Source organism: Aquarana catesbeiana, linkage group LG13, assembly GCF_042186555.1.
Source record: "Aquarana catesbeiana isolate 2022-GZ linkage group LG13, ASM4218655v1, whole genome shotgun sequence".
Lineage (NCBI taxonomy): Eukaryota > Metazoa > Chordata > Amphibia > Anura > Ranidae > Aquarana > Aquarana catesbeiana.
The window spans coordinates 95,240,412-95,256,895 of record NC_133336.1 but is presented as its reverse complement, the minus strand read 5'-3'; positions in this window follow the sequence as shown (position 1 = coordinate 95,256,895).

The following is a 16,484-nucleotide window of genomic DNA, read 5'->3' as shown; positions in this document are numbered from 1 at the left end:
TATAATTAAGGGGTATGGCCTAAGGCCCCTATTACTGTGATATATCTGCACCATATACCACCACTAGGTGAAAATATCTATATGCTCTACTCATCCAAAATAATTCAAACCATCAAAATAAACCTCTGCTCCCCGTGCAGAAAAAGCATGTGTAAAGACATTACATATTATATCAAAATAGTGCAAATAAACGTATTATAATCAAATAAGTCCAAAGAAAACCAAGGTTAACAATTTTACAGTGATTATAGTCCTTAAAGTGAGAAAAACTTTTGTGAAAAAACTTTTTTGTGAAAAAACTTGTTCAGATCCAATGTTTTAACAATTTCGTGACTTGAGTGCTCTCGGATAATTCCTGTGGTATTAATTCAGTGTTTTCCAGGCTGGGAGAATACCTAGACGTATTCCTCAAACCACTTGTTAAGAAGGGAAAATCTTATCTACGTGATAGTGCCCAACTTTTAGAAGAACTACAACAAATAGATGGGACACAAAATTACTTGCTAGCCACTATTGACGTGAATTCGTTATACACTAGCATTGTACAACAGGATGGCTTGTTGGGTGTGGAAAAAGCTCTCCATGAGCTCACCAGCATGAGGCAAGAACAGATAGATTTCATACTTGAAGGCCTGGAGTTAGCGATGTCCTGTAATTATTTTTGGCATGACCAAAACTATTACGTTCAAACTAAGGGAGTCGCTATGGGCGCAAGATACGCACCTAGTGTGGCCAACTTACTCATGAACATGTGGGAAGAGGAATACATCTATGCTAGGAATATACCACAAGTGAAATTGTACCGGAGGTACATAGACGACTTAATCATATTCTGGGAAGGAACATCTGAGACCTTTGTAAATTTCCTGCAAGAGCTGAATAATAACAGATATGGCTTAACCTTCACAGGGAAATGGGACCCTCAAAGGATTGAATACCTTGACCTTGAAATATTCAAGAAGAATGATGGCCTGTGTACGAAAACCTTCTTTAAGGCAACCGACAGAAACGGGTACATCCCTATTAATAGTTGTCATCACCCCCAGTGGAAGGGTAACATCCCCAAAGGCCAGCTAACGAGATTAAGGAGGAACTGCGCAACCATGGATGATTATTTGGAACAAGCAAGCATCCTGGTGGAGCAGTTCCATGAAAAAGGATATAACCTAGACTCATTGAATAAGCTGAAGGGGGATATAGCAAATCTAGACCGTAAGAATTTATTAACAAAATCTAAAAGGAAGAAAAATAACGTAGAACTGACGTTTATTACAGGGTTTAATTCTCAATATAAAGAATTCGAGGAGATCCTGAAGAAGTACTGGCCTATCCTAAAAGAGGACAGAATACTAGCAGGTATATTACCCAAGAAACCTAAGATGGTATATCGAAAAGCGCCCAATTTACGACATCTTTTAGTACACAATGTTATTAACCCCCCTAAGACGACTCGGATTTTTCCAGACATGAAAGGGTTTTATAAGTGCCAAAAATGCTTACCATGCAGGGTCACTAAGAAACAACCCCGGAAAAGGGAAACCTTTAAATCAAGATCAGACCACAAACAATACCAGATCAGGGAACTCATCACATGTCAGAGTACGCACGTGACTTACGTCATCGAGTGCCCGTGCCAAATGCAATATGTGGGCAGAACCACCCGACCCCTTTATGTGAGAATACGGGAACACATTAAAAACATCAAAAAAGGGTTCCCAAAACACCATCTCTCCCGCCACTTTGACACAGTACACAACCGGGACCCCACAGGAATGATTTTTTATGGGATTGACTGTGTGAGGGATCACTGGCGAGGGGGTAATAAAACCACACTCATATCACAAAATGAAACCGCATGGATATACAGGTTGAGGTCCCTTGCTCCAAGGGGCCTCAACCTGGATATCGATTTAAACTGTTTTTTGGCTAACCCGTAAGAGACAGGGGTACACATATTTAAACAAGGCAATACTCCCACCTATTGTTGTTTCCTTTATGGACATAAGCTGTAAGGTAGTGGACATCCAGCCCCTTGATCACCCACACCAAGAACGTGGGAGTAACCCCAAGGGGGTGCACTAAAGTCACAGGAATTATCCGAGAGCACTCAAGTCACGAAATTGTTGAAACATTGGATCTGAACAAGTTTTTTCACAAAAAAGTTTTTTCACAAAAGTTTTTCTCACTTTAAGGACTATAATCACTGTAAAATTGTTAACCTTGGTTTTCTTTGGACTTATTTGATTATAATACGTTTATTTGCACTATTTTGATATAATATGTAATGTCTTTACACATGCTTTTTCTGCACGGGGAGCAGAGGTTTATTTTGATGGTTTGAATTATTTTGGATGAGTAGAGCATATAGATATTTTCACCTAGTGGTGGTATATGGTGCAGATATATCACAGTAATAGGGGCCTTAGGCCATACCCCTTAATTATAAGGGTCTAACTGAACCACCACTGTAGACATTACCTATTTATTTATTTATTTATTTATTTTATTTATACTTGCTGATACACACGGGTGCATGTGGATATATAGGTGTATGTATGTAGGCACAGACATATATACCCTTACGGCAACTAAGTTCTTTCCCTGGGAGGTACCAGGTACCTCTATTTGAATCTATTGAGGGAAACCATCTGGGTAACCACCCCTCCATACCCTTACGGCAACTAAGTTTTTTCCCTGGGAGGTACCAGGTACCTCTATTTGAATCTATTGAGGGAAACCATCTGGGTAACCACCCCTCCCATCTATTACCCCATAGGAAGCGCCACAACCCTTGTTAATATATTTTCACCTATGAGCTGAAATACCTACTCATTTCTTATATCTACTAGGTAGATAGAACTCCTTGAAGTAGTTTTTCTCCTCAATTAAGCCATTAAGAAATTGCCACTCTCTTGTAGCTAGATTCCCTATTAGTTCATCATGCAGAATGCAGCAAAAGGAGCTAGGCACTGAGATTTGGGGCAAATCTAGAATATTTAAAGGTGAGAGCCTGCCACTAAACTCCCTAAGGCTTATTTCATGGAAGCTTGGATTCTGAAGTGCATACATCTCCAGTGGGACCAGACGTTTAAATGTGACATTGGGACAGAAAAGGTCAAGGGGCCTGCAATTTGTGGTGTGGGCAACATTTGAAGCAATGTAAGAGTGTGAATAAGAGCTTAGAAATAAATATGCAATGCTAAATGTCAGTTTTGAGTAACTAGCCAAAAAAGGCAATTTGGTAAAGTGCAGTGATCCATAGCAAACAATCAGAGTTTGACAATAATGCAATTGTACTATTAAAAAGGTAAATCCTGATGCTATGGCTTTATTGCACCTCACTAACCTTGAGGTGCCTTAGGCCAATGTGACTAAATACAAATCATTTGTGTTATCAGACTAGGATGTTACAGCCCATTGATTAAAATACATTTGAAAACATGTAAGGGTTTTAAACCACTGTGGGAATTTTTGTGTTGTTATGCATTTCATGATATCACATTTGTTATAATGGCCAAAATTTGCAGTCAAGACAGTTTTCATATCTTCTTTATTCAAAAGCACTGTTAATGCACATTTGTAGGTTTTTAGTATGCACTGTCAGTGTAACTGCAACAGGCAGCATTTAGAATAAATAAAAAGAAAATCCAAACATATAAATATATACATGTGAACATTCTCCATACCAAAAATTAGCCACATTCTCTTTGGTCGTATTTTGCCTCCATTAAAAACATGCCCAAGGCGCAGGCAAAGCAGTATGAATTGGCTCCAAAAAGGCTTTCTGACTTCATGTCACAAATAGCCCTTCATTTTTTATCTATTCCAAGCATTAATATTTCTTGCAAACAAGATACTTCTGAAATAGAGTTATCAGACAAAACCATTCAAGGAAAGTATCGCAGTGGAAGGTGCCTAGTGGATTAGGGATAGGGTCATTTTGCAAATAGTCCTAGTGGATAAAATAAAGTATCACAATAAAAGGTGTTCTAGTGGAAAGAGAAAAAGAGAAAAGTAATTCCCACAGAGGGTGCTCAGTGAATAGAGGAAAGGAGAGAAGTAACAACATGGAAGGTGCCTAGTGGACATAGAAAAGTAATATCATGGACGGTGCCTAGTGGATTGAGGAAAGACTACCAAGAAAAGTTACCTAGAAGATTAGGGAAATAACACCATGGAAAATTATACCATAAAAAGTGCTTAGTGGACTGAAGAAAGGACACTAGCTGACAGAGGAAAGAGGAACCGTTTATGTATTCTATGTTTGTATGCATGTAGGCTGTATCTAGTTAGTACTGTGTCACTATAAAACAATTATAGAGGAAATGTTTAGCCAGTCATTTTTTTTTTGCTTTTTAAAAAACACATATGTCACCCAGATAAGCTCACCTAATGAAAGCATACATTTACTGCACTGAAAAGGAAAATTTTAGCCTTAAATCACATTTGTAAAATGTTAGCATTCACCTTCTGCCTTCCATTAGAAAACAGCATGGCAGTGAAAGGTAAAGGCAAAGGTCTTTTTATTTTTTAAATACCCCTATATTTAATGGCAGCTCTTAAAGAAACCTTCAGTATCAATAAAAAAAAAAAAAAAAAAAAAAAATTTCAAAACAAAAATTTATTTTGAACTATAACAACCGGTCTATCCAATTTGCAATGAATTATATCTACAACTGTTACTAATTAAGACTTTTCATAATGGGCAAATATCTTTCTTTAAACTTTCTTTAACTGGTAATAATTAAGTTCTCGGAAAATCGTTAATAACAGCAATAGTACTCTGAAACCATCCCTTCTCATATTTCTCATTCCCGTTTGCGTAACTGGCAAACCATTTCATCTTTGGTGAGATGCTATCCAAGGGTGCTTCATGCCTACAGGGATGCTGGGAAATGGAAACTAGGGAGAACTGTACACTTGGCATTCATTTTCTTCAGATGTGTGGTATGGCCTATCTCTATTACAGAACAGAACACATGCAGGTAAAGATCTAGCATTACATTGGCTAAAAAATCTATGGCTTATGTAAATATGATCTAAAGAGGATATATTTTTCCCCCTTCAATAAAACTGATGTTTCACATGAAGCCACTATAAAAATATGTTATTCACTTTATGAGCCTTTTGATTTTACTTTGTAAAAAACGGGTGTGGAGGTACTGCAACTTTTTGCTAGTGCAGGTAAGAAAATTAACGTAATGATCTGTTAATGGAGGCATTCTCAGTAATATGCAGGTTATCCACAAACCTCCATTCTTGTTACAGTAAATAAAACAATAGTAAGGCAGCACAGAGAATTAATGGGTATAGTTCAGAAGCCCAAACAAGTTTTCATTTACTGTAGTTGGATGAGTGATGGATTGTCTGGTTGCTATGGGTCACCACACTTTGTAATGAAACTCAAAAGCCTTGCTCTGTTTTTTGAAACCCTTGTACCATTAGAACACATCATATAGAAAATAGGAGTGCAAATGCAGCACATAAATATTAGGTGGTATTTGATCAGCCAGTAAATACTGAAGGATATTTTGTGTTGGCTGATATTAAGACATGCATTATAGGATTAAGGCTATTCAAGGCAAATACAATAAATTGTTCTTATCCCAACTTGTTACGAAGTATTACAGACAATGCTTCTGTAATATATTCCCTTAAAAAAAAGTGTCTTGTATAGCAAAAGTAGTATGGGGAAAATTGTGTACCTGAATTTATTTTGGGTGGTAAAAAATGCTGGCTACATTCATTAGTGTTGCTACTGCAACGGCGGCTGACATTTCTGAGGAGCTCCCGTCTAAGACTGTCTAGCAGCTTGCTTGGTCTGTTTTTTTGGGGGGGGGGCTTCCTGTTTCCCTGGCCATATACAATATCTTCAATCATTGGTGTTAACCATTGAACACCAAAGACCTAAGGATTCTCCCTCCTGCCATATATTGTGTTTACCCCTGGCTTTGTTACAATAAACACAGACTCATCCACCTGTAGCTGCTAGTTAATCGTGAAATTGATACTTTATACATACCCATACCCTTTGATGGGACTACCTGGCTCCTCAACAGCTGCCCTGCGTTTAGTCTGTTTTTAGCTACAAGTTTATGTTTTCCACTACATATCACCATAAATTCTCCGGAAGAAGCGCATGGTGCGTAACATGTAGAGCACAGTCAAGTACACATCGCTTTACTGTATTATAACCGAACTCTGGGATCTATCATTATTGTGGAACGTTCTTATCTTCCTTTTGATTCCATGGAGTTGTTTTCAAGGTTATATATAGTTGCAATAACTTATCTCTTGGTTGATATATCGATGTGGATTTTAATATATGTTTTTCTTTGTATTTACATATTATAAATAAAATTTATATTTTTCTATATATTCTGTTTTGTTGTGCCTAAAAAGTCCAAGCTTTCACTATCCAAACTCTTCTCAAATCAATCGGAACGTGGCACTATTTACTATGTTACAGATACAATATCTGTCTACTAAAAAATGCAACAAATCCTTATGACCACAAATTATTAAAGGTAGATATAAAGTAAAAGACAAAACTGTGATATATTACAGATTACCAGTTCTTAGATGTGGTGGCTGTATTTGTTTTTTTTTTCAGACTAAGAACATTTTCAGCAAGTACAAAAGTTGATCTTGCTTGGAATGCAATATCTTTGTCCCTTCCTATAAATGAAACTGAACGCATAAAGAATGTTATCTTTCTTTTGTAAACTACTAGTCCCCCACCAAAACGCAATAGAGAGGAAAACAGGAAAACATGCCTGGCGTTTAGTCTGGGTGACAACCATTGATACAGTGAAGGAGAAAATATAGCCACCCAGGTCCAGAAAGTGTGTTACTAGCAGGATCGCTAGGTAAAAATAAGGTGGGGAAAAAAGCCTGAAAAAAATGCATTCGCTACATCTAACAATTAAGTAAGCTGCATTATACTACATTTTATTTTTTGTAAATGTTTTAACTGCTGGAAACTTGCACCTTGTGGGTCAATATTTTTTTTTGGCTGATGTTTGATGGGAGTTTTCCCCTCCTGGATGATTTTACAGGAAATTTCTAGGAAAACCGATGTATGTGTAGACAATGCCAATACTGCACAGAATAGGTAGAACTGCAGTTTATTTTTGTTATGTTTCCTTTCATTTCCTGTCTTGGTGACAGAATTTCTTATTTTGGAACACAGATCACGGTAAAAGCCAGTGGAGGCCTTCAGATATCCTACTAATAATAATAATACTTTTTTACTTACCATAAAATCATTTTTTTTGAATCCATGAGGGGGAGGAAATCACCCCATTCACCCAAAGTAAATGGTGGGTCATGAGAGGAACTTCTTGGTCCACCCAAATATCTCCACTCTTGGCCAGGTTCCCAGTTACTGGAGGGGAAGCTGCAGAAAACTGATAGTGAGAGGACACAGGAAGAAGACAGGAGGATACACCTTCAAAACCTTATAAGCTCCTAAAGTGAAAAGGAGGGGAAAATCCTTGACAAAACGTAAAAGTGGACACTGACTCAGTGAATGTCCTTTCTAAGCAAAGATTTACAATGGATAAACTCGCACCATTGGTGAGCACTATTTCCAAATGCTAGACACTGGGGGTGTCCTATCTGAATGAAGCCTACAGATGTAAGACCCTTTTGAAAGGTTCTAAGTACAATGGTCCAGTAAACCGATTCTCTTTAAGGAAGGTTGCCTAAGTTAACCAAAATGAGGGTGCCAGGAAAAAGGCATTAAGGTGGATGTAAGGTCCAAAGAAATATCAGGGACCTCTGTAGGACACTAAGAGGTCAGGTCCATGTTATAAGATGAAAAGAAAAAAAATGTTTATTTACATATGTGTCACCATTGGCGGGACCTTCTATCCAGTGATCACTCTCATATAGGAAATGAAAAGAAATATCCCCAATAAGGACACAAACAGCAGTATGAACCCTTCCCCAGTCTTAGCTCACATGTTTAGCCTGGCATTGCAGTTTAAAGTGGAAATAAACTTCTCAGACTCAAAGGAGCTTTTACCATAATGTGCATAATATTCCCCCTCCAGTGTTGCAAATATCTATGCATTTTTCACCGTGCCTTGTTTTAATCTTTTCTGCATCTTTTTCTATGTTTAAGAGTCTTCAGCCATACTGATTGTCCCAGGCAAGGATGAAATGAATCTTGCACATATGGGTCGGAGTTCATCCCAGCACATACTCCAGGCATATAACAGATAGTACAGCGGGCTTGTACAGCCAGTTGCATTTACATGTCTATCAGTGTATAAAACAAAACTGCAAGCAGTGTGGAAACTGTTATGGCAGCTTTTTACAATGCAAGTTTAGCTCCGCTTTAAATAAATACATAATTAAAGCTGCACCCCAGATCATGCACACTAAAGTAGATATAGATTCTTAACAAGCAGTAAATGCATTTTAAAAAGAAAGCTCTCCTTGCTCTCAGTATCTATAAACATTTTGGAGAAACAACACTGGCACTTTTTTTTTTAATATGAGTAAACAACTATGTTGGCTGTTAAGGTCTGTTCACATCAGTGAGCAGCGCTAATTGCACAGCCACTGGTGTGCATTATAGTGCTGATGCGCCAATCCCCATGCATCTCAATGTTTATTCCTTTTTTCTACAGAACTTTAAATCTTACGAGATACATTTAATAGAGTATAGTTCTATTCACTGCAGCAGCGTTGTAATGCGGTGGTTCGTGATGCAACCCACTTTGCAAAAAAAAAAAAAGTACTAGATGCACTTTTTTATTTCAGTGCACACCAAAACAATGCTTTGGTGTAAACGGACATGAAAAACAAGGCATTTTGACGTGTTTGCATTGGGGCTGCCCTGGGATTAGGGGCCAGCATCTGGTGTGAACGTCCCTTTCGAAACCAACTGAAACATGACTTCAAAGTCTTTGTTGTGATCTTTAAGAAGCTTAGAGAATGCATAACGTCGCTATTACCAGAATAAAAGAAAGCTGGTTAAACCCTGCAACGGGATCCTGTGAACATAACACTTGTCCCCACTGTGGTGTCAGATAGCTAGCCTACAGCACTGATCATTGGAGATTGATTTCTGAGTGACAGCTCTGGAAGATATAGGGTGCGACAGGTAGTGCACACATCCCCACTCTTTGGTTTACATTGAGTCTAGACCTGCAGCCTCCTTATCAGAGGAACCGAGAGAGTGTATGAACGGTCAGCTTGTGTTGTGAATGTTTGTAGCTTGTGCATTTTCTGGTACCAAAGGATTTTATTGGCAAATGGAACAGATAATACAGTATAGTCACAGGAATATAAAGATAAACATTACAACATAAGGAAATGTTAAAGCAATGCTCACGCATAAGCAATGACCCTGAAGAAACAATTATTAAATGATAGACAAATTATTAACCGCTTGCCAACCAGCGCATGCCGATGTACGTCAGCAGAATGGTGCTGGTAGGCAAAAGGGCGTACAGGTACGTCCCCTCTAAGAAGCGGTGTCGCGGGCACGCGCCCGCCGCGGTCTCCGTGACCATGGGTCCCGTGGACTCGATGTCCATCGGGTGCCCACGATCATGTCACGGAGGGGAAGAACAGGGAGATTCTTTTGTAAACAAAGCATTTCCCCGTTCTGCCTAGTGACAGGACAGAGATCACAGCTCTCTGTCATTGGGAACAGTGATCACTGTCCTGTGTGTTGTAGCCCAGCCTCCTAACAGTTAGAATCACTCCCTAGGACACACTTAACTCCTTCACTGCCAGTGTCATTTACACAGTAACCAATGCATTTTTATAGCATTGATCGCTGTGTAAATGACAATGGTCCCAAAATAGTGTAAAAAATGTCCGATGTGTCCGCCATAATGTTGCAGTCCCAATAAAAATCGCAGATCGCCGCCATTACTAATAAAAAAAATTAAAAATAAAAATGGCATAAAACTATTCCCTATTTTGTAGATGCTATAAATTTTGCGCAAACCAATCAATATACGCTTATTGCGATTTTTTTAACCAAAAATATGTAGAAGAATACATATCAGCCTAAACTGAGGAAAAAAATGTGTTTTTTTATATATTTTTTGGGGGATATTATAGCAAAAAGTAAAAAATATTGCATTTTTTTTCAAAATTGTTGCTCTTTTTTTGTTTATAGCACAAAAAATAAAAACCGCAGAGGCGATCAAATACCACCAAAAGAAAGCTCTACTTGTGGGAAAAAAAGGACGTCAATTTTGTTTGGGTACAACGTAGCACGACCGCGCAATTGTCAGTTAAAGCGACGCAGTGCAGAGTCGCAAAAAGTGCTCTGCTCAGGAAGGGGGTAAAAGCCTCCGGAGCTAAAGTGGTTAATTGTATCATTTATCTCCACAGAGCAAATTTTATGTAAAGATAAGGGAGTAGAAAGAAGAGAAACAGACCACACTATATTTGAAAAGCATACAAAGTTGTCCCTTATCCATGTATTGTGTATATTTAATAGGATGGGAAGCACAAGGGAGGAAAAAAAAACCTCTCCACTTCTGCCCTCCAAAAACCTACCATGTACTGCATACAAATTGTAGAGACAGCATGTGCATTTTTAGTCACAAAAACACAGGCTGACAACAGCACAAGCCAGGTACTACACTAGGCTGTCTCGAACAAGTGTAGTATCACCATTGCTATTGTTAGTTTGTTTTTGTAAACGAAAGCCCATTTCTACAGCTGTAATCATTCACTCCACAAGCCATCAATTTGCTACTCTGTGCCCCGAATAGCAGGCTGCAGGTCCAGACTCTGTGTAAATTAAACAGGAGAGATGAGGAGAAATGTGCTTGGCTCAGTTCTGGCTGTAACTCCTTCCATGGGAATGCCCATATTTTCAGTTTGAAGAAGGAGCGGGTAGAGCTATATCAGCAGACAGAAAACAAATTTTATTTAACTTCCACTGGTTTTAATGGTGACAAGTGCTATGTGCACAGAAATACCTTGAGGATTTAATAAGCTCTTTTTTCTTCCGGTGATGGTTCTTCTTTAATGCCCATAGTCTGGGAAAACTCTATGGAATATCCATAGCGGAGCACATGGCAGAATGACAGTTGCATCCAGAATGAAAAAATGCTTACATAAGAAATTATGAACATTTTTGGTTGTAGTTCTAAATTCACACATTCATTTATGTTTTCATTTCATACCAACTTTCAAACGATGTAGCATACCCAAAAGGTTGGCCATACAGAGCATGTCTGTGTTCACTTTGTACACTCCTGTCGCTGTGCCTTACTAAAAATATAATTTGCAGACTGCATCTCCAATAGCTTACTGAACGTAATGATCCTCTAGGGCAGCCAAATCTCAAAATTTTTGCCTGGAGGAACCCACATACATTTTATGGCTCAGGAAAACCCCTCCTAAAATATATACAATTCACAGCACATTAGCATGATTGGTAAGTTGTAGAACGTTTTAAACAAATAATTGGCATACCTAGAGTATCTGACACCCTCAGCAGATCATTGCAGGGATTTTAACAAACTTTGTTGTAGATTCCTACTTTTTCTGTTATCCTGAAGAAATTGCTGTTTATGTATCCATGTCCATATTCTAAGTGAATCTGTATGGGAGTGGTGTTATAATAATCAGCTGCCGCACCTGCAGGGCTCTGAGAAAATTGCCAAGGTATGCATCCCTTTAGACGTGATTTCCCTTTGAGAGTATCACTCTATAAAATTACATTTTTGTTGTAGGGGATGCCCAAAAATCTGATTTGTATCTTAGTGCAGACTTCTGGGGAAATCAGTAAGTCAATCACAGAAGCAGGAATTGACCTATCTGGGGGCGTTCTGTACACCATTTTATGTACAGAAAGCCTCCAGGTAGCCATATTTCATTGCATTTTACATAAAATTACAGCGCTGCAGATAGAAAGAGAAAGGTCATTTGTAATAACATTCAATTACAATATGACTTGTGTTGTAATAATATATGGTATGTTAATGTTTTTTCCCCACTAAAGTGGAGATACCCTTATTATAAAATGAATAATGATGGCTGTAAAAATTATAGGGTCCTCTTTCACCAGTGTTCAGTCAAGAACTTTCCTCCTATGCTGGCGTTTAGTCGACCTCTTACATTTAGGTCAGTGAATAAGTAACCACTTACATTGTAATGTCCGTGGAAAATGACCCCTTTATATTGGTAATTATTATAGGTGGACGACAAATCTGCTACTGCTCAAGGAATTTCTAACAACCTCTAGGGCAGTGGTCTTCAAACTGTGGCCTGGGGGCTGGATGCAGCCCTTTGCTTGCCTTGATCTGGCCCTTGGGGCATATTTCTCCCATGTAAATGAAGGTCCAGTTTATTAACTTCCATAGCAGAACAGTTAAACAAGTTTTTCAGTGCAATTTATATATAAAACTTGTTTACTTTCATGTGGATTTCAACGGAACACCAAAAGAAATAACCCACAACTATGTGATACACACTTGCTCTGTTGTGGCGAACAATACTTTCAACAAGATGAGGGTGCAAAAACCCGAGTAAAATGTAACCTTCATTGAGATTCTATTAAAATGACCCCCCCTGAAGCCTCATTTTTGGGTAATTCGCGTTTCAGCCCAGCCTTTAGTGACAACAGCCATTTCGCTGTATGGATATCACACAATCTTGTCACTCTAAAATCCCTTTCTACAGATAACAAATTCTGTTCTTTTGCTCAACCACAATTTAAATTACCCTTAATAGAACTCCCATACTATACCCAACTTCAAAACTTTTTTTCAAAATACTATTCATTAACCCTTTAAACCTCATTTACTCGATTCGAAAATATTTGCATCTCGCCCCCCAGAGACAAAGGATTAGTTTCTCGCATATATCGCCATCTAAATGAAATGTGTCTCCCTGAAAAATCCAAACCAATGGTTCAATGGGAGACAGATCTGGATAGTTCATTTACATCTGAGGAATGGAAAACTACGATTGATAATTTACTCAAATGTACCCGTTCAATATCCAGCAGAGAATCGGTTGTAAAATTGCATACAAGATGGTATATGAAACCCCGCCCTTAAGATACATTCCTTTTACCCCTCTCCCCTTGCTGTTATAGAGGATGTTTTGATCAGGGCACCTTTCTACACATCTTTTGGAGCTATAAAACTCTTCAACCTTTGTGGCAACAGGCAACCAGAAAAATTGCACAATTAGCAGGTAAAAACATTTCTCTGACACCACAAATGTGCTTATTATTTTTACCTACTATACCCACCTCCTGTGTCAGATTAATACACACCCTTTTCTGTTCTATCCAATGGATAGCAGCATAACATTGGTGCTCTCTATCAGTTCTCTGGCCGCAAGCGTTGGCAAGAATGGAAATGATCAAGCTATCCGAACGTATTCACCACACACTACATAACACCATGCATATATTTAAAAAAAAAATGGACATACTGGAATATACCTTTGTCTCAAAACCCTTAACTATTTTTTCTTTCTTATTTGAGATCTCTATATAAGATTATACTTATATGATCATTCATATTATGTATGCATTACCGTATGTACTCACAGAAGTATATTTCTTTAATGTTTAGATTCTTTTAATGTACTTTTTGTGAACGTCACTTAGGCTTTCAATTTACAGTATCTCACACAAGTGAGTACACCCCTCATATTTTTGTAAATATTTTATTATACCTTTTCATGTGACAACACTGAAGAAATGACACTTTGCTACAATGTAAAGTAGTGAATGTACAGCTTGTATAACAGTGTAAATTTGCCACAACCATTAATGTCTAAACTGCTGGCAACAAAAGTGAGTACACCCCTAAGTGAAAATGTCCAAATTGGGCCCAAAGTGTCAATATTTTGTGTGGCCACCATTATTTTCCAGCACTGCCTTAACCCCCTTGGGCATGGAGTTCACCAGAGCTTCACAGGTTGCCACTAGAGTCCTCATCCACTCCTCCATGACGACATCACAGAGCTGATGGATGTTAGAGACCTTGCAGTCTTCCACCTTCTGTTTGAGGAAGCCCTACAGATGCTCAATAGGGTTTAGGTCTGGAGACATTCTTGACCAGTCCATCACCTTTACCCTCAGTGTCTTTAGCAAGGCAGTGGTCGTCTTGGAGGTGTGTTTGGGGTCATTATGTTGGAATACTGCCCTGCGGCCCCAAAGGGAGGGGATTCTCTGCTTCACTATGTCACAGTACATGCTAGCATTCATGGTTCCCTCAATGAACTGTAGCTCCCCAGTGCTGGCAGCACTCATGCAGCCCCAGACCAAGACACTCCCACCACCATGCTTGACTGTAGGCAAGACACACTTGTCTTTCTACTCCTCACCTGGTTGCCACCACACATGCTTGACACCATCTGAACCAAATAAGTTTATCTTTGGTCTCATCAGACCACAGGACATGGTCCCAGTAATCCATGTCCTTAGTCTGCTTGTCTTCAGCTGTTTGCGGGCTTTCTTGTGCATCATCTTTAGAAGAGGCTTCTTCTGGGACGACAGTCATGCAGACCAATTTGATGCAGTGTGTGGCGTATGGTCTGAGCACTGACAGGCTGACCCCCCACCCCTTAAACCTCTGCAGCAATGCTGGCAGCACTCATAGGTCTATTTCCCAAAGACAACCTCTGGATATGACGCTGAGCATGTGCACTCCACTTCTTTGGTCGACCATGGCAAGGCCTGTTGTGCGTGGAACCTGTCCCGTTAAACTGCTGGATGGTCTTGGCCACCATGCTGTAGGTCAGTTTCAGGGTCTTGGCAATCTTCTTATAGCCTAAGCCATCTTTATGTAGCGCAACAATTTTTTTTTCAGATCCTCATAGAGTTCTTCACTATGAGGTGCCATATTGAATGAGTGACCAGTATGAGAGAGTGAGAGCGATAACACCAAATTTAACACACCTGCTCCCCATTCACACCTGAGACCTTGCAACACTAACATGTCACGTTAGACCAGGGAGGGAAAATGGCTTATTGGGCCCAATTTGGACTTTTTTCACTTAGGGGTGTACTCACTTTTGTTGCTAGCAGTTTCGACATTAATGGCTGTGTGTTGCGTTATTTTGAGGGGACAGCAAATTTACACTCTTATACAAGCTGTACACTCACTACTTTACATTGTAGCCAAGTGTAAGTTCTTCAGTGTTGTCACATTAAAAGATATAATATAAGATTTACAAAAATGTGAGGGGTGTACTCGCTTTTGTGAGCTATTGTATGTTACCTCTCTTCAATGTATCAGGATTTTGCCCTTATACCAATAATCCTTTACTTGTTATAATTTTGTATTTGATATTTTTGTACAATTGTACTGGATTTTGACCTTCCTAATAAAAATCATTTGTAAATAGGGGGAAAAAAAAAGATTCCATTAAAATGTATAATGAAAGACTGTATGTAGGTTTTTACTTATAGGGAGGTAGGTACTGAAGATGACTCTGATATCCAAGAAAACATATGCTGGTAATTGTGGTATATATAATCAAGATAGCACCGTACAGATAATACCAATCTCCACCCGAAGTTAAGTTTCTACTGCAGGGGGAGGATATGTGAAACCAATGGGTGGAGTATATTCTTCTGTGGGAATATGATTACCTTTATGTGGTGACGTTTTCTGCAAAGGCACCTCCACCCCTCCCACTTTTTCATTCCCTGCAGAACATTGAGGTATTATATATCGCCATCCATTGTTTTCACATATCCTCCCTCTGCAATAAAAACTTGCTGTGGGCAGAGACTGGTATTATTTGTACGGTACTATCTTGATTATATATACCACCATTACCAACATATGTTTTCTTGGGTGTGGGAGTCATCTTCAGTAACTTCCTATAAGTATAAGCATACACACAGTGTTTCATTACACATTTTAATAGAATCTCAATAAAGGTTACATTTTACTTTAGTGGCTATTGGTGCATGGGTTAACGCACCCTCGTCTTGTTGAAAGTGAAAACCAAAGGAAACAGGTGAGAACTCACCGATATTTAAAGAATTTTCCACTGGTATCTAAATGGGAAAGTGCTGCATTTGATTAATCCTACCCTTTAAAGCAATGGTCTTCAAACTATGGCCCTCCAGTTGTTCAGGAACTACAATTTCCATCATGTCTAGTCATGTCTGTGAATGTTAGAGTTTTACAATAGCTCATGGGATGTGTACTTCTGTAACAGCTGCCGTAGCTTGGCGATCCCTGCTTTAAAGTGAACAAATCCTAACAAGGACCTTCTCTTATTTGTTCCCTTTTGCTCTGTTTATTATACCATTGAAGTAGAAGTGCAGAAAAAGTTGGGAAGTTGAGGTGGGGGATATGGATGATGAGGACTGGAGCGAGGTTCTGGAAACCTGCAAACTAGTATTGCCCAAGTTACCTAAACTGCCTTACACAACTGTATAGTCTTCATCGAGCCTATCTTACCTCAGTTAGACTTGCTTGTTATTGGCAGGATCATAACTTTTATTATTTGTTATGGGCCTGCCA